The sequence below is a fragment of the Pleurodeles waltl genome, chromosome 3_2 (assembly GCF_031143425.1).
Source record: "Pleurodeles waltl isolate 20211129_DDA chromosome 3_2, aPleWal1.hap1.20221129, whole genome shotgun sequence".
Lineage (NCBI taxonomy): Eukaryota > Metazoa > Chordata > Amphibia > Caudata > Salamandridae > Pleurodeles > Pleurodeles waltl.
In genome coordinates, this window is record NC_090441.1 from 129,409,573 (window position 1) to 129,433,468 (window position 23,896).

A 23,896-nucleotide genomic window follows, 5' to 3' on the forward strand; every position below is an offset into this window, starting at 1 on the left:
GCGTCTGCTGTACAGCATGGTTCATAATAAAATAAAATAAAAAAGCGCTGTGATGGAGCAAGTGTTGACTGCGCCATAGCACTTTTTTTTTACTTTCAGCAATATTGCATAGCAGCCACGCTGCTGTACATGGCTCTTGCATAAGTACTACCTACTGGTTTTGCTATTGCTTGTGGTTTTTAGGCAAGGGTTGATTAAGTGATTTTCCCAGGATCACAGGAGGTCAATTATGCTAGATTCAGGCCCATATTTATACTTTTTGACGCAAACCAGCGCCAGCAAAAATCATGCCTCAAACCGACTTACACCATTTTTTTAAGCACAACCCTCATTGAAATGACTCCTGTCTTAGCAAAGGCAGGAGTCATGCCCCCTTGCCCAATGGCCATGCCCAGGGGACTTCTGTCCCCTGGGCATGGCCATTGGGCATAGTGGCATGTAGGGGGGCACAAATCAGGCCCCCCTATGCCACAAAAAAAAAATAAATACTTACTTGAACTTACCTTAATGTCCCTGGGATGGGTCCCTCCTGCCTTGGGTGTCCTCCTGGGGTGGGCATGGGTGACAGGGGGTGTCCCTGGGGGAATGGGGGGGCACCTCTGGGCTCATTCTGAGCCCACAGGTCCCTTAACGCCTGCCCTGACCCAGGCGTTAAAATCCGGCACTAATGCGGGTTTTTTAGACCCACCCACTCCCGGGCGTGATTTTTGCCCGGGAGTATAAATCCCACGCATATGCATCGGAGTCATTTTTTAAGACGGGAACGCCTACCTTGCATATCATTAACGCAAGGAAGGTGTTCACGCAAAAAAATGACGCTAACTCCATGAACTTTGGCGCTAGACGCGTCTAACGCCAAAGTATAAATATGGAGTTAGTTTTGCGTTGAATTTGCGTCGTAAAAAACGACGCAAATTCGGCGCAAACGGAGTATAAATATGCCCCTCATTTCGACATTTTTAGAGAAGACAGATTATTCTGCCATTTGGGTCATTCCGACATTCTGGCTCCTTGGGCTCATATTTTCCTGACTGAGAGCCTGATGCCTTGCTGATCGACTGATGTCCTGAGGACGAAGAATGATTCTGCTTTGATGACCCATACCGAGCATAGGTATACATCGAAATGTGATTATTATGCATATTTGCTTTTTCGTTCTACGTACCAACTGCGCTGTTTTGATAGAACCATAGTTAGATGATTTTCCAAATTTACGGTACTAAATTGTTTAGCATGAAGCCCAACATGCCGATGCTAATCTGATGTTAGTTAAGGATTCTCACTAATTGAATTATGATAACAGGGACTAATGCTTGGTGACCTTCTCTGCTGAACTTCATGTACTTCATTACGTTGACGCAGCTGACTTTGCTATTGATTTGCACCGTAGCTTTAGAATGTGTTGTAGTTCAAGCTTTGATTAGATTGCATTTCTTCCGCCACTTTGGACAACCAGTGTTGTTTCTGTATGTGTTTCGTTTGATGTTGAGTTTAATCTACATGACCTTAGCATTATTAATATAGGGAAATAAACATTCTAAACTTTTACTAAAGGTGTAGTTATTCATGACTGAAAGGTCATGGTGCGTGACAATTACTGACTCCAATGATTATTGATTTTATTGATTACTAGTGATTGTCGATTATTGTGTATTGATTATTGATTATGTACTGGAGCTATGGTAAGAACTTCTTAATTGTGAGTCAAAAGGTTAATCGACCTATTCGCATCCCCTTGTAAGTTTACTTTTTAAGGTCAGGCGCGCTAACAGTGGTACCGGCACATGTCTGGGTACTGTTGGGATGGTTGCAATGATATTGTGCGCTGTAAGATGCAGCACACATGTGTTTGGGCAATGAGGCAGGTCAGTTGCAAGGTGTTACTGCAAGGGACACCACCATGACGTAACCCCAGGTATGGTATTGACTGACTTCCTAGTCTCTGATGTCTTGGTCGTGTTGGTAGAGTTAATTTAACTATATGCGAGGGATGTTGTTAGGAGACAACCAGAGGCACAGTCATTAGACATGCCATCCATCCCATGTACTGCATATGTACATGTAGGTATTTAGCCCTGGTGATTGAAATATGTCCAGGTTGTGTACGTGTTGTGGTGCATGGCACTACTAAGGCGTAGGTACATTTATAGCTTACGTCAGCATGGTGCTACTTGCTTCATGTGCAATGTGTCCCTCTGCGCTCCTTTGACATGCATTGAGTGTGTCCTATGTGGCTCCCCCTTCTTGCACTTAACAATTTAACATTAATTTCCCCATATCCGACTTACCCTGCATTTGTGGTGTTTCCTGGTAGTCTGCCCTGTCCTGCGATTCCAATGACCAGTTCCTCCGGGATGACTTCTGCAACCATCTCCTCCATCTCGTCCAGGTCCTCTTGTGGTGCTGGACTACCACCTCCAGTTTGCAGTGCTGCCTTCCTGTGCGATGCCATTTTTGTCTTTGTCCTTCGCTTGCAGTCCTGCGAGTGTTTCTTGCACTCAGTTACGGTTCTCCTCACCTCTGTCACACTGTTAATCGTGTCTACTATCTGCTGCCAGATTGCCTCTCTCCTTCCAATTGCTAATTTTGAGGTAACGAAGAGTTGATGTTGATGCTCTGTCACCTCTCTCATCAGTATTTCATACTCCTTCGCACTGAAACAACACTTTCTCTTTTTCTTCTTCCTCCCCTGTGTTGTTTGTCCTTCTGGCTGGTTCCTGGTTAATTTGGGTCACCCTGGGGTCTCTCCTGGCTTTCTGGCTCCATTTTGCCTCTCCTTTGCACTGTTTTGTGCATTGGTGTCTAAAGTTGACGCTATCGCTGTAAAAAATGGTGCATTTCCATTTTGCAACATGTTTATGTGTCTTAAAACAGGTTAGAGTCATTTTTTCGACGTTAACATAATTTTGCATTACCACAAGGCGCAATGGTTAACTTCACAAATGTTGACACTAACCTATTATTAGCACCACCCACCGTCATAATATAAATATGAACCCCAGGTGGTGTTAAAATATGGTGCTATCCAGCACTAGTCTTTTTGACGCAGAACTGCGTTTGCACAGTTTTGCGTCAAAAAGTATAAATCTGGCACTAAGTCATAGGTCACGTGACAGGAAAGGCTGCACCACAATAGTTTCCCTGCTCAAGTCATAATGTCGGCTTCTTTAACTCTGCACATTTTGAATGGTGCCTCACATGGGCTTTTGTGAGGACTAGTGGCACCCAAGAAGAGGACTTTTATATGCCTACGTCAAAGCATGCTTGCTGGCTCATTGCTATTCTTTCCGAGACAATGAATGAACCAGTGTGTCTTGTACTTGAAGCCTATAAGGCTGCATCAGCTGCTGTAACAAATCAAGTATTGACAAAGAGGAACGAGTTAGAGCTATTGGTATTGTAAATTCTTCACTGGACTTTTCTTGACACATCAATTGAAAATGAAAATTAAAACAGATGCATAAGCGAGCCAATTCAAAGCGCCACAGCCCCCATGAGCATGAGCACGAGGGAGAGACACAAAAGGAAAAAGATGTTTGCTCGCAGTCAAACGTATCGGCAAACGCGCAATTATACATATAACAGGGTCGGTGTCCAAGGCAGTAACAAAACCGCCCCACGGAGGGACAAACGAAAAGCATTTACCAATGATAACAAAGGATTTTTGAAAGGCAAGCTCATTAACGAGTAATAGTGATGGGCGTGCGGTGGGCGTGGTTAAAAGCCCACAGATAGATTACAACAGGTCAAAGCACTTGTGCGCTCGACCTAATGAATAAGTTAGGCACGTCCAGCGCTAGGTTCATCATATCACTTTTTTTCCAAAAGCATTGATGAAGCCAATAGGTCTCACCGATGCAAGACCTATTGGCTTTGTCAATCTTTTTTGCCATGTTGTGCGTCTGCTGTACAGCATGGTTCATAATAAAATAAAATAAAAAAGCGCTGTGATGGAGCAAGTGTTGACTGCGCCATAGCACTTTTTTTTTACTTTCAGCAATATTGCATAGCAGCCACGCTGCTGTACATGGCTCTTGCATAAGTACTACCTACTGGTTTTGCTATTGCTTGTGGTTTTTAGGCAAGGGTTGATTAAGTGATTTTCCCAGGATCACAGGAGGTCAATTATGCTAGATTCAGGCCCATATTTATACTTTTTGACGCAAACCAGCGCCAGCAAAAATCATGCCTCAAACCGACTTACACCATTTTTTTAAGCACAACCCTCATTGAAATGACTCCTGTCTTAGCAAAGGCAGGAGTCATGCCCCCTTGCCCAATGGCCATGCCCAGGGGACTTCTGTCCCCTGGGCATGGCCATTGGGCATAGTGGCATGTAGGGGGGCACAAATCAGGCCCCCCTATGCCACAAAAAAAAAAAAAATACTTACTTGAACTTACCTTAATGTCCCTGGGATGGGTCCCTCCTGCCTTGGGTGTCCTCCTGGGGTGGGCATGGGTGACAGGGGGTGTCCCTGGGGGAATGGGGGGGCACCTCTGGGCTCATTCTGAGCCCACAGGTCCCTTAACGCCTGCCCTGACCCAGGCGTTAAAATCCGGCACTAATGCGGGTTTTTTAGACCCACCCACTCCCGGGCGTGATTTTTGCCCGGGAGTATAAATCCCACGCATATGCATCGGAGTCATTTTTTAAGACGGGAACGCCTACCTTGCATATCATTAACGCAAGGAAGGTGTTCACGCAAAAAAATGACGCTAACTCCATGAACTTTGGCGCTAGACGCGTCTAACGCCAAAGTATAAATATGGAGTTAGTTTTGCGTTGAATTTGCGTCGTAAAAAACGACGCAAATTCGGCGCAAACGGAGTATAAATATGCCCCTCATTTCGACATTTTTAGAGAAGACAGATTATTCTGCCATTTGGGTCATTCCGACATTCTGGCTCCTTGGGCTCATATTTTCCTGACTGAGAGCCTGATGCCTTGCTGATCGACTGATGTCCTGAGGACGAAGAATGATTCTGCTTTGATGACCCATACCGAGCATAGGTATACATCGAAATGTGATTATTATGCATATTTGCTTTTTCGTTCTACGTACCAACTGCGCTGTTTTGATAGAACCATAGTTAGATGATTTTCCAAATTTACGGTACTAAATTGTTTAGCATGAAGCCCAACATGCCGATGCTAATCTGATGTTAGTTAAGGATTCTCACTAATTGAATTATGATAACAGGGACTAATGCTTGGTGACCTTCTCTGCTGAACTTCATGTACTTCATTACGTTGACGCAGCTGACTTTGCTATTGATTTGCACCGTAGCTTTAGAATGTGTTGTAGTTCAAGCTTTGATTAGATTGCATTTCTTCCGCCACTTTGGACAACCAGTGTTGTTTCTGTATGTGTTTCGTTTGATGTTGAGTTTAATCTACATGACCTTAGCATTATTAATATAGGGAAATAAACATTCTAAACTTTTACTAAAGGTGTAGTTATTCATGACTGAAAGGTCATGGTGCGTGACAATTACTGACTCCAATGATTATTGATTTTATTGATTACTAGTGATTGTCGATTATTGTGTATTGATTATTGATTATGTACTGGAGCTATGGTAAGAACTTCTTAATTGTGAGTCAAAAGGTTAATCGACCTATTCGCATCCCCTTGTAAGTTTACTTTTTAAGGTCAGGCGCGCTAACAGTGGTACCGGCACATGTCTGGGTACTGTTGGGATGGTTGCAATGATATTGTGCGCTGTAAGATGCAGCACACATGTGTTTGGGCAATGAGGCAGGTCAGTTGCAAGGTGTTACTGCAAGGGACACCACCATGACGTAACCCCAGGTATGGTATTGACTGACTTCCTAGTCTCTGATGTCTTGGTCGTGTTGGTAGAGTTAATTTAACTATATGCGAGGGATGTTGTTAGGAGACAACCAGAGGCACAGTCATTAGACATGCCATCCATCCCATGTACTGCATATGTACATGTAGGTATTTAGCCCTGGTGATTGAAATATGTCCAGGTTGTGTACGTGTTGTGGTGCATGGCACTACTAAGGCGTAGGTACATTTATAGCTTACGTCAGCATGGTGCTACTTGCTTCATGTGCAATGTGTCCCTCTGCGCTCCTTTGACATGCATTGAGTGTGTCCTATGTGGCTCCCCCTTCTTGCACTTAACAATTTAACATTAATTTCCCCATATCCGACTTACCCTGCATTTGTGGTGTTTCCTGGTAGTCTGCCCTGTCCTGCGATTCCAATGACCAGTTCCTCCGGGATGACTTCTGCAACCATCTCCTCCATCTCGTCCAGGTCCTCTTGTGGTGCTGGACTACCACCTCCAGTTTGCAGTGCTGCCTTCCTGTGCGATGCCATTTTTGTCTTTGTCCTTCGCTTGCAGTCCTGCGAGTGTTTCTTGCACTCAGTTACGGTTCTCCTCACCTCTGTCACACTGTTAATCGTGTCTACTATCTGCTGCCAGATTGCCTCTCTCCTTCCAATTGCTAATTTTGAGGTAACGAAGAGTTGATGTTGATGCTCTGTCACCTCTCTCATCAGTATTTCATACTCCTTCGCACTGAAACAACACTTTCTCTTTTTCTTCTTCCTCCCCTGTGTTGTTTGTCCTTCTGGCTGGTTCCTGGTTAATTTGGGTCACCCTGGGGTCTCTCCTGGCTTTCTGGCTCCATTTTGCCTCTCCTTTGCACTGTTTTGTGCATTGGTGTCTAAAGTTGACGCTATCGCTGTAAAAAATGGTGCATTTCCATTTTGCAACATGTTTATGTGTCTTAAAACAGGTTAGAGTCATTTTTTCGACGTTAACATAATTTTGCATTACCACAAGGCGCAATGGTTAACTTCACAAATGTTGACACTAACCTATTATTAGCACCACCCACCGTCATAATATAAATATGAACCCCAGGTGGTGTTAAAATATGGTGCTATCCAGCACTAGTCTTTTTGACGCAGAACTGCGTTTGCACAGTTTTGCGTCAAAAAGTATAAATCTGGCACTAAGTCATAGGTCACGTGACAGGAAAGGCTGCACCACAATAGTTTCCCTGCTCAAGTCATAATGTCGGCTTCTTTAACTCTGCACATTTTGAATGGTGCCTCACATGGGCTTTTGTGAGGACTAGTGGCACCCAAGAAGAGGACTTTTATATGCCTACGTCAAAGCATGCTTGCTGGCTCATTGCTATTCTTTCCGAGACAATGAATGAACCAGTGTGTCTTGTACTTGAAGCCTATAAGGCTGCATCAGCTGCTGTAACAAATCAAGTATTGACAAAGAGGAACGAGTTAGAGCTATTGGTATTGTAAATTCTTCACTGGACTTTTCTTGACACATCAATTGAAAATGAAAATTAAAACAGATGCATAAGCGAGCCAATTCAAAGCGCCACAGCCCCCATGAGCATGAGCACGAGGGAGAGACACAAAAGGAAAAAGATGTTTGCTCGCAGTCAAACGTATCGGCAAACGCGCAATTATACATATAACAGGGTCGGTGTCCAAGGCAGTAACAAAACCGCCCCACGGAGGGACAAACGAAAAGCATTTACCAATGATAACAAAGGATTTTTGAAAGGCAAGCTCATTAACGAGTAATAGTGATGGGCGTGCGGTGGGCGTGGTTAAAAGCCCACAGATAGATTACAACAGGTCAAAGCACTTGTGCGCTCGACCTAATGAATAAGTTAGGCACGTCCAGCGCTAGGTTCATCATATCACTTTTTTTCCAAAAGCATTGATGAAGCCAATAGGTCTCACCGATGCAAGACCTATTGGCTTTGTCAATCTTTTTTGCCATGTTGTGCGTCTGCTGTACAGCATGGTTCATAATAAAATAAAATAAAAAAGCGCTGTGATGGAGCAAGTGTTGACTGCGCCATAGCACTTTTTTTTTACTTTCAGCAATATTGCATAGCAGCCACGCTGCTGTACATGGCTCTTGCATAAGTACTACCTACTGGTTTTGCTATTGCTTGTGGTTTTTAGGCAAGGGTTGATTAAGTGATTTTCCCAGGATCACAGGAGGTCAATTATGCTAGATTCAGGCCCATATTTATACTTTTTGACGCAAACCAGCGCCAGCAAAAATCATGCCTCAAACCGACTTACACCATTTTTTTAAGCACAACCCTCATTGAAATGACTCCTGTCTTAGCAAAGGCAGGAGTCATGCCCCCTTGCCCAATGGCCATGCCCAGGGGACTTCTGTCCCCTGAGCATGGTCGTTGGGCACAGTGGCATGTAGGGGGTCCCAAATTAGGCCTCCCGATGCCACTATAAAAAAAAAAATTAAATACTTACCTCAACTTACCTGTACTTACCTGGGATGGGTCCCCCCATCCATGGGTGTCCTCCAGGGGTGGGCGAGGGTGGCAGGGGGTGTCCCTGAGGGCAGGGGAGGGCACCTCTGGACTCCTTTGGAGCCCACAGGTCCCTTAACGCCTGCCCTGACCCAGGTGTTAAAAAACGGCGCACATCAGGCTGTGAGCCATTTTTTAAGGCCCACCCCCTCCTGTGCGTCAAAATGACGCTGGAGTATAAATAAGGCGCACAGGCCATAAAGTTATTTTTTGGGCGGGAACGCCTACCTTGCATGTCAATTTTTAACGCACATTCAGCGCAAACAGAGTATAAATATGCCCCTCAATCTTTATTCATCAGTTTCAAAGTTGTGGCATGATCTAAATAAATATACATACATTTGACACACACACATATATATATATGTTTATAATATATATTTTAACAGACCTTTACAATTAAGTCAAAGAAGATATTTGAATAATATTTCAATAATCAATGAGAAAAATAAAGAGCTGATGCAGAAATAAAACACGAATAGGACAGTTTAATGTTTTATTTCTCAACTGACTTTCCCTTATCTGTTTCCATAAACAGGTTAAACTTTTAAATCTGATAAGAAATTTTATCACACAATACTTTTGTTCAACAGTATAAGGATAACCCTACTCTTGGTAGGGCTTTCAAAAATTGAATGAAACTCATAAATGTTCCTCTCCACGGAAATCTTTAGTAAAAGGCGAAAGATTTATTCGATTTGAAGAGAAACCAGAGTATGCTAATGGCAGCTGCCGACTATTGGGCAGGGAAACGCCGGTCCACAGACTATCAGGGCGACTAGGTTTACTAAGGTCATCATAGAAAACCCTTCGAAATAGAACCAAGTTATAATAATAAATGTAATACTTTACACCGATAAAACACTTGTTGCCACAGAAAGAAACAAGCGGAGAGCCCAGCAGTGAGAGGAATTATGGGTATGCAAATTTTGTCGCAGGTTACGTGACAGGAAAGCCTGCAAGACATTTTCTATGGTCATTTCTGCTCCTTTAATTATCCATGTAACCAGCTGTCTGCAAGGCGGCAACAAAACCGCCCCAAGTAGATAAATAATTTTTAAAGGGAAGCCCATGAATGAGTGATAGTGAGGAGCGTGCGGTGGGCGTGGTTAAAAGCCACTGAGAGCTCACACCAGGACAAAGAACTTACACACTCGACCTCGAAAGGCTAAGGTCGCGCCGACAGCCGCTGGCGGAAGTGGACTGTATCGGGTCAGTGGCCCTAATATTGTGGGATGGTTAGAAAACGTACGATTTTCATCCAAAAAACAATGACATACTCTTGTACAATTGAGTCCCGCACCTCTCGTTCTCAGTAGCAAACGAAATCATTCAAAAAATAATAAATCTGTCTCTCTGGTTTATCATTAGGACTATACAAAGAGAAACTAAAAGTGAAGAAACAAAACAAAAACAACTCAAAAGGTGCGTAGCTCGTTCCTAGAATGCTCCATATTGATTGACACAAGACGATTTGTGATCTTGAGCTGTGAGGCTAATAAAGGTGAATGAATGTTAGCACAGGTTTTTAAAGGGAAAGACAAAATTAATATTCATAGATTCGTGGTAACTGTCTTTTGCTGTAATTAGTGGGGTTTTGCCTCCAAGCGGTGCATTATGGGTATGGTGGCTTTGCCAACGCTTCTTTACGGTGGCCTGCCTGGGGAACGCTGAAAGATTAAAGACTGCAATTCTACTGACATGTGCTGTGGGTTTATCCGACAAAGTCCCAGTAAAATCGCTGCATGTTAAAAATTATAAGGATATTGGGAATCACGAAGGACTTCCATGATCATGGAAAGAACCAAGGCCAGAGTCGAATTCTTTAAGATCTTGCAAATCCAAGGTTACTTGCAATATCCTTATATGTGGGAGCCTGCAGCAGGTGCGCCTCATCAATATGGACGCAAGGGGGTCGGCCGATGAAAATAACCTGCTTCACCCTTGATTTATTGCCTTGAAGTATTACTGTTTTTACCTGAAAACAAACAATTCTAAACGATCATTTGATTACATATAAAGTTGCAATATTATATAGACAGCTGAAGAGGGCTCCACTGGTTGATTTGCGCAATGCACGTTTTAGGGGGTGGCTTTTCCCTGAAAACAAACAATTCTGTATAATAAGCTGTTTACATGTAAGGTTGCATTAACACATAGATAGCTGACGAGGGCTCCACTGTTTGAGTTGTGCAATGCACAAGTTTCAGGCAGCGGCTCTTTCGCACACTCACCCTTTTACTCCACTGGGCATATTTCTGGGGATTTGGCGCAGGTTAGCGCAGCTTGCGTCAAAAGGCAGTGAGGTGCCTATCTATGGCATACAGCACATTCCTGTTTGCAGAATGCAGCACACATAGAAAAAGGAAAAACTGAGCAGAAATAATGATATTTCTCCTCGTTGCGCCTCCCCTGGGGAGGCGTAAGGTTTTAGTGAATCCCCAGTTTTGCAGGGTCTTGTAATCTGGGGATGTGTCAAAAACCCTCGGTGTTGCGTGGAATCACTAACCGTAATGCCCATGGAACGCCTCCCTAATGCAGAGTAAGGCAACACTGCGAATTGCGTTGCCTTACCTTACTCCATATCTATGAGGGCATTCAAAGCCAAGCAAAGTGGCATTACGTGGCCTCATAAATATGGAGGCATACTTATGAGAGGCTTGCGCCACAGGTGACTCACTTTTCTTGACAGTTTGGTGGCACAAGCCTCTCAACCATATTGTGAGGCCACGCAAATCCACTTTGCATGGCTTTCCATGGCCTCATCGATATGGAGGAAGAGAAAGCAGCGCAAGTCGCTGTGTGGCCTTACTCTGCACCAGGGCGGCGTTCCATGGACATTGCGGTGGGTTTGCCCACGCAATAGCCATTGATTTTGACGCTCCTCCAGATTTACTTAATCGCATAAACTTATGGCTCCCCAGAGCAGGCGTGAAGAGGAGAAATATTTTCATTTCTCTTCATTTTTTCCTCTTTCAAATGAAAGAGGAAATCACCTCTCAGAATTGTTTTTGTGCAGGAAGGTGGCCTTCCTGCACAAAGACAATCCTGCATGCAATTCAGGTGCCCTTCCACCATGGTGCAAGAGTGCCTGGATTGGCACTAGGCAGCCAATTGTGCATCAGCACAGTGGGAAAGGAAACGACTGCACCAAATTTCATAAATACGGTGCATTCCTGTCCTTTCACATTGGCGTAGGGTAGCACAGCAAAAAAGACTTGCGGCATTACTCTATGCCAATTCCCCATAAATGTAGACCATGATTTAGAGGTTCGCACCACAGTTGCTTCACAAAATGTGATGCAACGGCAGTGAGAGGGGCCCCTACATTAGGTAACGTAGTGCTCTATTCATGGCATTGCATTATGTCAAATTATGAAGTTTAGGTTGGGCTTTTCCATCATACGCCCTTTTGCCAGGTCAGAAGCAAAGACAAAAGAAAAGGTACAGCTCCTCACGTACTAACCTCGCTTCTGGTTAAGCCAAAGCTCGTGAAGCTGGCACTCTCACTCTGATTTCTGGAAGTTTGAAACTGTGGGCCCTTGAGGTACAGAGCAAAGATGCCTTTTCCGATCAACTTCAGTTAAGTTATATTTTCAACTCTCATGTGTATGCATGAATGAGTGCTGTATTTGTATGTCTGTCTGCATGCATGCACAAATGTGAATCTGTGTATGGGAATGAATATTTGCATGCATGAGAACTCTTCAATCCCTGCAAATATTATTCGTTTTTTTCCAATTCCAAATTAAGAAGTGACTGGCAGCTGGTACAGCAAAGGAAGCCTGTGAATCAAGATACAAAATTAAATATGTTAAACAGAGTAAATGTACCTCCATAATATGCAATGCACAGGATTAAATTGGTATCAGAATGGTGGAAGCATGCTCGCTTCATATAAATTATTTTCAGCAGAAGCACAGTGTTGTCCTGTGTCCCTACAGCTTTCAGACTCAAATCTGTGCAGAATCCACTTGTTGTCTCACGACAGAGCCCTTATCAAGCACACACAGGCCCACCTACAAATTTGGTAAAGAAATATACTTTGCATTCCTATTCTCAACCCTGGGAAAACGCATCAACAATAATAATAATATCATGCATTAACAATATATAATATCGTGTTTTATATATCATCCGCTACTGCGTTTTTGATGTTTCCTAGTGCCTCAAATAACCAGCTTGCTCTTACACCTTACCATGGTTCACAATTTATTGGCCATGACATGATGAATGCCAGAGGCTGCTTTTGGATTGACACACACATATCAAGAACCAACCTTAAACTCAATAAGATATCATTAACCAATGTTAATGAAATGTACTAATCAATAATTATTACTTATGAAATATTGAACATATGTTAGACCAATGCAGTAATATGCCATATTGAGAGTTATGAAGTATGTTCTAGCTTTATTAATTGTAGGCCTTAACGTAGTGAGTGTCTTGGCCTATTTTGCCAGGCTTCGTGTAAAAGCTGTATTTCTTAGTGTTTAGTAAAAATGCTGACCAAGAGAATTAAACTGGTAAAAGTCTATTGTATTGTTTATATGTGCATATAACGGAAGCTTTTCGTGAGAACAGACTGCTAGGAGATGATGTTCTTGCTAATGCAACATTTTAGTTTTTTTGTGTGTGAGACTGACTTTCGAAGGACAAGAACAATGGAATTCTGACTTGAGTAGAAGCTGCAACAATATTGTTACCCCACAAGCCGGATGATGAGGACATTGCAAGAGGAACCAATCAACAATATGATAACGGAGAAATATTAGAATTCATAGATATGGTATAGTACTTTTATTGGAGAAAGTGTGAACATACGATTAACTGACCAATAGGGAATTAGGGGATAGTTTAAGTGACTTTAATATAACAACGCTAATTCCGGGAGAGACATTCATTTCGACATTTTTAGAGAAGACAGATTATTCTGCCATTTGGGTCAGTCCGACATTCTGGCTCCTTGGGCTCATATTTTCCTGACTGAGAGCCTGATGGCTTGCTGATCGACTGATGTCCTGAGGACGAAGAATGATTCTGCTTTGATGACCCATACCGAGCATAGGTATACATCGAAATGTGATTATTATGCATATTTGCTTTTTCTTTCTAAGTACCAACTGCGCTGTTTTGATAGAACCATAGTTAGATGATTTTCCAAATTTACGGTACTAAATTGTTTAGCATGAAGCCCAACATGCTGATGCTAATCTGATGTTAGTTAAGGATTCTCACTAATTGAATTATGATAACAGGGACTAATGCTTGGTGACCTTCTCGGCTGAACTTCATGTACTTCATTACGTTGACGCAGCTGACTTTGCTATTGATTTGCACCGTAGCTTTAGAATGTGTTGTAGTTCAAGCTTTGATTAGATTGCATTTCTTCCGCCACTTTGGACAACCAGTGTTGTTTCTGTATGTGTTTCGTTTGATGTTGAGATTAATCTACATGACCTTAGCATTATTAATATAGGGAAATAAACATTCTAAACTTTTACTAAAGGTGTAGTTATTCATGACTGAAAGGTCATGGTGCGTGACAATTACTGACTCCAATGATTATTGATTTTATTGATTACTAGTGATTGTCGATTATTGTGTATTGATTATTGATTATGTACTGGAGCTATGGTAAGAACTTCTTAATTGCGAGTCAAAAGGTTCATCGACCTATTCGCGTCCCCTTGTAAGTTTACTTATTAAGGTCAGGCGCGCTAACAGTGGTACCGGCACATGTCTGGGTACTGTTGGGATGGTTGCAATGATATTGTGCGCTGTAAGATGCAGCACACATGTGTTTGGGCAATGAGGCAGGGCAGTTGCAAGGTGTTACTGCAAGGGACACCACCATGACGTAACCCCAGGAATGGTATTGACTGACTTCCTAGTCTCTGATGTCTTGGTCGTGTTGGTAGAGTTAATTTGACTATATGCGAGGGATGTTGTTAGGAGACAACCAGAGGCACAGTCATTAGACATGCCATCCATCCCATGTACTACATATGTACATGTAGGTATTTAGCCCTGGTGATTGACATATGTCCAGGTTGTGTACGTGTTGTGGTGCATGGCACTACTAAGGCGTAGGTACATGTATAGCTTACGTCAGCATGGTGCTACTTGCTTCATGTGCAATGTGTCCCTCTGCTCTCCTTTGACATGCATTGAGTGTGTCCTATGTGGCTCCCCCTTCTTGCACTTAACAATTTAACATTAATTTCCCCATATCCGACTTACCCTGCATTTGTGGTGTTTCCTGGTAGTCTGCCCTGTCCTGCGATTCCAATGACCAGTTCCTCCGGGATGACTTCTGCAACCATCTCCTCCATCTCGTCCAGGTCCTCTTGTGGTGCTGGACTACCACCTCCAGTTTGCAGTGCTGCCTTCCTGTGCGATGCCATTTTTGTCTTTCTCCTTCGCTTGCAGTCCTGCGAGCGTTTCTTGCACTCAGTTACGGTTCTCCTCACCTCTGTCACACTGTTAATCTTGTCTACTATCTACTGCCAGATTGCCTCTCTCCTTCCAATTGCCAATTTTGAGGTGACGAAGAGTTGATGTTGATGCTCCGTCACCTCTCTCATCAGAATTTCATACTCCTCCGCACTGAAACAACACTTTCTCCTTTTCTTCTTCCTCCCCTGGGTTGTTTGTCCTTCTGGCTGGTTCCTGGTTAATTTAGGTCACCCTGGGGTCTCTCCTGGCTTTCTGGCTCCATTTTGCCTCTCCTTTGCACTGTTTTGTGCATTGGTGTCTAAAGTTGACGCTATCGCTGTAAAAAATGGTGCATTTCCATTTTGCAACATGTTTATGTGTCTTAAAACAGGTTAGAGTCATTTTTCCGACGTTAACATAATTTTGCATTACCACAAGGCGCAATGGTTAACTTCACAAATGTTGACTCTAACCTATTATTAGAACCACCCACCGTCATAATATAAATATGAACCCCAGGTGGCGTTAAAATATGGTGCTATCCAGCACTAGTCTTTTTGACGCAGAACTTTGTTTGCACAGTTTTGCGTCAAAAAGTATAAATCTGGCACTAAGTCATAGGTCACGTGACAGGAAAGGCTGCACCACAATAGTTTCCCTGCTCAAGTCATAATGTCGGCTCCTTTAACTCTGCACATTTTGAATGGTGCCTCACATGGGCTTTTGTGAGGACTAGTGGCACCCAAGAAGAGGACTTTTATATGCCTACGTCAAAGCATGCTTGCTGGCTCATTGCTATTCTTTCCGAGACAATGAATGAACCAGTGTGTCTTGTACTTGAAGCCTATAAGGCTGCATCAGCTGCTGTAACAAATCAAGTATTGACAAAGAGGAACGAGTTAGAGCTATTGGTATTGTAAATTCTTAACTGGACTTTTCTTGACACATCAATTGAAAATGAAAATTAAAACAGATGTATAAGCGAGCCAATTCAAAGCGCCACAGCCCCCATGAGCATGAGCACGAGGGAGAGACACAAAAGGAAAAAGATGTTTGCTCGCAGTCAAACGTATCGGCAAACGTGCAATTATACATATAACAGGGTTGGTGTCCAAGGCAGTAACAAAACCGCCCCATGGAGGGACAAACGAAAAGCATTTACCAATGATAACAAAGGATTTTTGAAAGGCAAGCTCATTAACGAGTAATAGTGATGGGCGTGCGGTGGGCGTGGTTAAAAGCCCACAGATAGATTACAACAGGTCAAAGCACTTGTGCGCTCGACCTAATGAATAAGTTAGGCACGTCCAGCGCTAGGTTCATCATATCACTTTTTTCCAAAAGCATTGATGAAGCCAATAGGTCTCACCGATGCAAGACCTATTGGCTTTGTCAATCTTTTTTGCCATGTTGTATGGCTGTGCGGCTGCTGTACAGCATGGTTCATAATAAAATAAAATAAAAAAGCGCTGTGATGGAGCAAGTGTTGACTGCGCCATAGTACCTTTTTTTTTACTTTCAGCAATATTGCATAGCAGCCACGCTGCTGTACATGGCTCTTGCATAAGTACTACCTACTGGTTTTGCTATTGCTTGTGGTTTTTAGGCAAGGGTTGATTAAGTGATTTTCCCAGGATCACAGGAGGTCAATTATGCTAGATTCAGGCCCATATTTATACTTTTTGACGCAAACCAGCTCCAGCAAAAATCATGCCTCAAACCGACTTGCGCCATTTTTTTAAGCACAACCCTCATTGAAATGACTCCTGTCTTAGCAAAGACAGGAATCAAGCCCCCTTGCCCAATGGCCATGCCCAGGGGACTTCTGTCCCCTGAGCATGGTCGTTGGGCACAGTGGCATGTAGGGGGTCCCAAATTAGGCCCCCCAATGCCACTATAAATGTTTTTTTAAATACTTACCTCAACTTACCTGTACTTACCTGGGATGGGTCCCCCCCATCCATGGGTGTCCTCCAGGGGTGGGCGAGGGTGGCAGGGGGTGTCCCTGAGGGCAGGCAGGGGAGGGCACCTCTGGACTCCTTTGGAGCCCACAGGTCCCTTAACACCTGCCCTGACCCAGGCGTTAAAAAACGGCGCACATCAGGCTGTGCGCCATTTTTTAAGGCCCACCTCCTCCTGTGCGTCAAAATGACGCTGGAGTATAAATAAGGCTCACAGGCCATAAAGTCATTTTTGGGGCGGGAACGCCTACCTTGCATGTCATTAATGCAAGGCAGTTTCAAGCATCCAAGAAATGACGCACACGTCCGCAGGGTCGGGCGTCAAAGTTTAAATATGGGGCAAGGTTTGCACCGAATGTGCGTCAAGATGCGCAAACAGAGTATAAATATGCCCCTCAATCTTTATTCATCAGTTTCAAAGTCGTGGCATGATCTAAATAAATATACATACATTTGACACACACACATATATGTTTATAATATATATTTTAACAGACCTTTACAATTAAGTCAAAGAAGATATTTGAATAATATTTCAATAATCAATGAGAAAAAATAAAGAGCTGATCCAGAAATAAAACACAAATTGGACAGTTAAATGTTTTATTTCTCAACTGACTTTCCCGTATCTGTTTTCATAGAAAGTTTGAACTTGAAAATTCAATAAGAATTTCTATCACTCAATACTTTTTTCTAACTGTATAAGGGTAACCCTACTCTTGGTAAGGCTTTCAAAAATTGAATGAAACTCTTAAATGTTCCTCTCCACGGCAATCTTTAGTAAAAGGCGAAAGATTTATTCGATTTGAAGAGAAACCAGAGTATGCTAACGGCAGCCGCCGACTATTGCGCTGGGAAACACCGTTCCACAGACTATCAGGGCGACTAGGTTTACTAAGGTCATCATAGAAAACCCTTCGAAATAGAACCAAGTTATAATAATAGTTGTAATACTTTACACCGATAAAACACTTGTTGCCACAGAAAGAAACAAGCGGAGAGCCCAGCAGTGAGAGGAATTATGGGTATGCAAATTTAGTCGCAGGTCACGTGACAGGAAAGCCAGCAAGACATTTTCTATGGTCATTTCTGCTCCTTTAATTATCCATGTAACCAGCTGTCTGCAAGGCGGCAACAAAACCGCCCCAAGTAGATAAAGAATTTTTAAAGGGAAGCCCATGAATGAGTGATAGTGAGGAGCGTGCGGTGGGCGTGGTTAAAAGCCACTGAGAGCTCACACCAGGACAAAGAACTTACACACTCGACCTCGAAAGGCTAAGGTCGCGCCGACAGCCGCTGGCGGAAGTGGACTGTATCGGGTCAGTGGCCCTAATATTGTGGGATGGTTAGAAAACGTACGATTTTCATCCAAAAAACAATGACATACTCTTGTACAATTGAGTCCCGCACCTCTCGTTCTCAGTAGCAAACGAAATCATTCAAAAAATAATAAATCTGTCTCTCTGGTTTATCATTAGTACTATACAAAGAGAAACTAAAAGTGAAGAAACAAAACAAAAACAACTCAAAAGGTGCGTAGCTCGTTCCTAGAATGCTCCATATTGATTGACACAAGACGATTTGGGCGACGATTTGTGATCTTGAGCTGTGAGGCTAATAAAGGTGAATGAATGTTAGCACAGGTTTTTAAAGGGAAAGACAAAATTAGGGCCATATTTATACTTTTTGCCGCAAAACTGCGCTAACGCAGTTTTGCGTCAAAAAAATTAGCGCCGGCTAACGCCATTCTGAAGAGCCATGCGGGCGCCGTATTTATTCAATGACGTTAGCCGCCGGCGCTGCCTGGTGTGCGTGAAAAAAAACGACGTACACCAGGCAGCGCCGGCGTAGGGGGATATGGAGCTTGGGCGCCAAAAAATGGGGCAAGTCAGGCTGAGGCAAATTTTTCGCCTCAACCCGATTTGCGCCATTGTTTTCGACTCCCAACCCCCATTGAAATGACTCCTGTCTTAGCAAAGACAGGAGTCATGCCCCCTTGCCCAATGGCCATGCCCAGGGGACTTGTGTCCCCTGGGCATGGTCATTGGGCATAGTGGCATGTAGGGGGGCACAAATCAGGCCCCCCTATGCCACAAAAAATAAAAATAAAAAACTTACCTGAACTTACCTTAATGTCCCTGGGATGGGTCCCTCCAGCCTTGGGTGTCCTCCTGGGGTTGGCAAGGGTGGCAGGGGGTGTCCCTGGGGGCTTGGGAGGGCACCTCTGGGCTCCTTCCGAGCCTACAGGTCCCTTAACGCCTGCCCTGACCAGGCGCAAAAAAACGGCACAAAAGCGGCCGTACGTAATTTTTTTTGACCCGCCCACTCCTGGGCGTGAATTTTGCCCAGGAGTCTAAATACGGCGCACATGCCTCGGAGTCAATTTTTTAGACGGGAACGCCTACCTTGCATATCATTAACGCAAAGTAGGTGTCCGCGCTAAAAAATTACGAAAACTCCATGGATTTTGGCGCAAGACGCGTCTAACGCCAAAGTTTAAATATGGAGTTAGTTTTGCGTCGGAATTGCGTAAAAAAAAACAACGCAATTCCGGCGCAAACAGAGTATAAATATGCCCCTTAATATTCATAGATTCGTGGTAACTGTCTTTTGCTGTAATTAGTGGGGTTTTGCCTCCAAGCGGTGCATTATGGGTATGATGGCTTTGCCAACGCTTCTTTACGGTGGCCTGCCTGGGGAACGCTGAAAGATTAAAGACTGCGGGCCCTATTTATACTTTTTGGCACACAACTGCGCCAACGCAGTTGTGCATCAAAAAATTTAACGCCGGCTAACGCCATTCCAAAGCGCCATGCGGGCGCCTTATTTATGGAATGACGTTAGCCGGCGGAGCTGCCTGGTGTGCGTAAAAAAAAATGACTTACACCAGGCAGCGCCGGCGTAGGGGAAAATGGAGCTTTGGCGTCAAAAAATGGGGCAAGTCAGGCTGAGGCAAAATTTTCGCCTCAACCCGATTTGCGCCATTTTTTTTTACTCCCAACCCCCATTTAAATGACTCCTGTCTTAGCAAAGACAGGAGTCATGCCCCCTTGCCCAATGGCCATGCCCAGGGGACTTATGTCCCCTGGGCATGGTCATTGGGCATAGTGGCATGTAGGGGGGCACAAATCAGGCTCCCCTATGCCACCCAAAAAAAAAATAATAATACTTACCTGAACTTACCTTAAGTTCGCTGGGATGGGTCCCTCCATCCTTGGGCGTCCCCCTGGGGTGGGCAAGGGTGGCAGGGGGTATCCCTGGGGGCATGGGAGGGCACCTCTGGGCTCCTTCCGAGCCCACAGGTCCCCTAACGCCTGCCCTGACCAGGCGTTAAAAAATGACGCTAAAGCGGCTGGACGTCATTTTTTTTGACCCGCCCACTCCCGGGCGTCATTTTTGCCCGGGAGTGTAAATACGGCGCACATGCCTCGGAGTCATTTTTTAGAAGGGAACGCCTACCTTGCATATCATTAACGCAAGGAAGGCATCCACGCAAAAAAATGGCTCAAACTCCAAGATCTTTGGCGCTAGACGGGTCTAACGCCAAAGTATAAATATGGAGTTAGTTTCGCGTCAGATTTGCGTAAAAAAAAACGACGCAAATCCGGCGCAAACAGAGTATAAATATGCCCCTGCAATTCTACTAACATGTGCTGTGGGTTTATCCGACAAAGTCCCAGTAAAATCGCTGCATGTTAAAAATTATAAGGATATTGGGAATCACGAAGGACTTCCATTATCATGGAAAGAACCAAGGCCAGAGTCGAATTCTTTAAGATCTTGCAAATCCAAGGTTACTTGCAATATCCTTATATGTGGGAGCCTGCAGCAGGGGCGCCTCATCAATATGGACGCAAGGGGGTCGGCCGATGAAAATAACCTGCTTCACCCTTGATTTATTGCCTTGAAGTATTACTGTTTTTACCTGAAAACAAACAATTCTAAACGATCATTTTATTACATATAAAGTTGCAATATTATATAGACAGCTGAAGAGGGCTCCACTGGTTGATTTGCGCAATGCACGTTTTAGGGGGTGGCTTTTACCTGAAAACAAACAATTCTGTATGATAAGCTGTTTACATGTAAGGTTGCATTAACACATAGATAGCTGACGAGGGCTCTACTGTTTGAGTTGTGCAATGCACAAGTTTCAGGCTGCGGCTCTTTCGCACACTCACCCTTTCACTCCACTGGGCATATTTCTGGGGATTTGGCGCAGGTTAGCGCAGCTTGCGTCAAAAGGCAGTGATGCGCCTATCTATGGCATACAGCACATTCCTGTTTGCAGAATGCAGCACACATAGAAAATGGAAAAACTGAGCAGAAATAATGATATTTCTCCTCGTTGCGCCTCCCCTGGGGAGGCGTAAGGTTTTAGTGAATCCCCAGTTTTACATGGTTTTGTAATCTGGGGATGTGTCAAAAGCCATGGGTGTTGCGTGGAATCACTAACCGTAATGCCCATGGAACGCCTCCCTAATGCAGAGTAAGGCAACACTGCGAATTGCGTTGCCTTACCTTACTCCATATCTATGAGGGCATTCAAAGCCAAGCAAAGTGGCATTCCGTGGCCTCATAAATATGGCGGCATACTTATGAGCGGCTTGCGCCACAGGTGACTCACTTTTCTTGACACTTTGGTGGCACAAGCCTCTCAACCATATTGTGAGGCCACGCAAATCCACTTTGCATGGCTTTCCATGGCCTCATCGATATGGAGGAAGAGAAAGCAGCGTAAGTCGCTGTGTGGCCTTAGTCTGCACCAGGGCGGCGTTCCATGGACATTGCGGTGGGTTTGCCCACGCAATAGCCATTGATTTTGACGCTCCTCCAGATTTACTTAATCGCATAAACTTATGGCTCCCCAGAGCAGGCGTTAAGAGGAGAAATATTTTCATTTCTCTTCATTTTTTCCTCTTTCAAATGAAAGAGGAAATCACCTCTCAGAATTGTTTTTGTGCAGAAAGGTGGCCTTCCTGCACAAAGACAATCCTGCATGCAATTCAGGCGCCCTTCCGCCAAGGTGCAAGAGTGCCTGGATTGGCACTAGGCAGCCAATTGTGCATCAGCACAGTGGGAAAGGAAAGGACTGCACCAAATTTCATAAATACGGTGCATTCCTGTCCTTTCTCATTGGCGTAGGGTAGCGCAGCAAAAAGACTTGCGGCATTACTCTATGGCAATTCCCCATAAATGTAGACCATGATTTAGAGGTTCGCACCACAGTTGCTTCACAAAATGTGATGCAACGGCGGTGAGAGGGGCCCCTACATTAGGTAACGTAGTGCTCTATTCATGGCATTGCATTATGTCAACTTATGAAGTTTAGGTTGGGCTTTTCCATCATACGCCCTTTTGCCAGGTCAGAAGCAAAGACAAAAGAAAAGGTACAGCTCCTCACATACTAACCTCGCTTCTGGTTAAGCCAAAGCTCGTGAAGCTGGCACTCTCACTCTGATTTCTGGATGTTTGAAACTGTGGGCCCTTGAGGTACAGAGCAAAGATGCCTTTTCCTATCAACTTCAGTTAAGTTATATTTTCAACTCTCATGTGTAAGCATGAATGAGTGCTGTATTTGTATGTCTGTCTGCATGCATGCACAAATGTGAATCTGTGTATGGGAATGAATATTTGCATGCATGAGAACTCTTCAATCCCTGCAAATATTATTCGTTTTTTTCCAATTCCAAATTAAGAAGTGACTGGCAGCTGGTACAGCAAAGGAAGCCTGTGAATCAACATACAAAATTGAATATGTTAAACAGAGTAAATGTACCTCCATAATATGCAATGCACAGGATTAAATTGGTATCACAGAATGGTGGAAGCATGCTCGCTTCATATAAATTATTTTCAGCAGAAGCACAGTGTTGTCCTGTGTCCCTACAGCTTTCAGACTCAAATCTGTGCAGAATCCACTTGTTGTCTCACGACAGAGACCTTATCAAGGACACACAGGCCCACCTACAAATTTGGTAAAGAAATATACTTTGCATTCCTATTCTCAACCCTGGGAAAACGCATCAACAATAATAATAATATCATGCATTAACAATATATAATATCTTCTTTTATATATCATCCGCTACTGCGTTTTTTATGTTTCCTAGTGCCTCAAATAACCAGCTTGCTCTTACACCTTACCATGGTTCACAATTTATTGGCCATGACATGATGAATGCCAGAGGCTGCTTTTTGGATTGACACACACATATCAAGAACCAACCTTAAACTCAATAAGATATCATTAACCAATGTTAATGAAATGTACTAATCAATAATTATTACTTATGAATATATGTTAGACCAATACAGTAATATGCCATATTGAGAGTTATGAAGTATGTTCTAGCTTTATTAATTGTAGGCCTTAACGTAGTGAGTGTCTTGGCCTATTTTGCCAGGCTTCATGTAAAAGCTGTATTTCTTAGTGTTTAGTAAAAATGCTGACCAAGAGAATTAAACTGGTAAAAGTCTGTTGTATTGTTTAAATGTGCATATAACGGAAGCTTTTCGTGAGAACCGACTGCTAGGAGATGATGTTCTTGCTAATGCAACATTTTAGGTTTTTTGTGTGTGAGACTGACTTTCCAAGGACAAGAACAATGGAATTCTGACTTGAGTAGAAGCTGCAACAATATTGTTACCCGACAAGCCGGATGATGAGGACATTGCAAGAGGAACCAATCAACAATATGAGAACGGAGAAATATTAGAATTCAAAGATATGGTATAGTACTTTTATTGGAGAAAGTGTGAACATACGATTAACTGACCAATAGGGAATTAGGGGATAGTTTAAGTGACTTTAATATAACAACGCTAATTCTGGGAGAGACATTCATTTCGACATTTTTAGAGAAGACAGATTATTCTGCCATTTGGGTCATTCCGACATTCTGGCTCCTTGGGCTCATATTTTCCTGACTGAGAGCCTGATGGCTTGCTGATCGACTGATGTCCTGAGGACGAAGAATGATTCTGCTTTGATGACCCATACCGAGCATAGGTATACATCGAAATGTGATTATTATGCATATTTGCTTTTTCTTTCTATGTACCAACTGCGCTGTTTTGATAGAACCATAGTTAGATGATTTTCCAAATTTTCCGTACTAAATTGTTTAGCATGAAGCCC

The 23,896-nt window shown here is 43.5% G+C and overlaps 2 non-coding genes across 2 annotated transcripts; both read right to left on the bottom strand.

Moving 5' to 3' along the window:
* Positions 1 to 8,955: 8,955 nt before the first annotated feature.
* LOC138286895 (U5 spliceosomal RNA) lies at positions 8,956 to 9,071 on the bottom strand. Its single transcript, XR_011202162.1, has one exon. It is a non-coding gene; the product is annotated as a U5 spliceosomal RNA (small nuclear RNA).
* An 8,393-nt stretch (positions 9,072 to 17,464) lies between these two features.
* On the bottom strand, positions 17,465 to 17,580 carry LOC138286798 (U5 spliceosomal RNA). Its single transcript, XR_011202074.1, has one exon. It is a non-coding gene; the product is annotated as a U5 spliceosomal RNA (small nuclear RNA).
* Between the last annotated feature and the right edge of the window lie 6,316 nt (positions 17,581 to 23,896).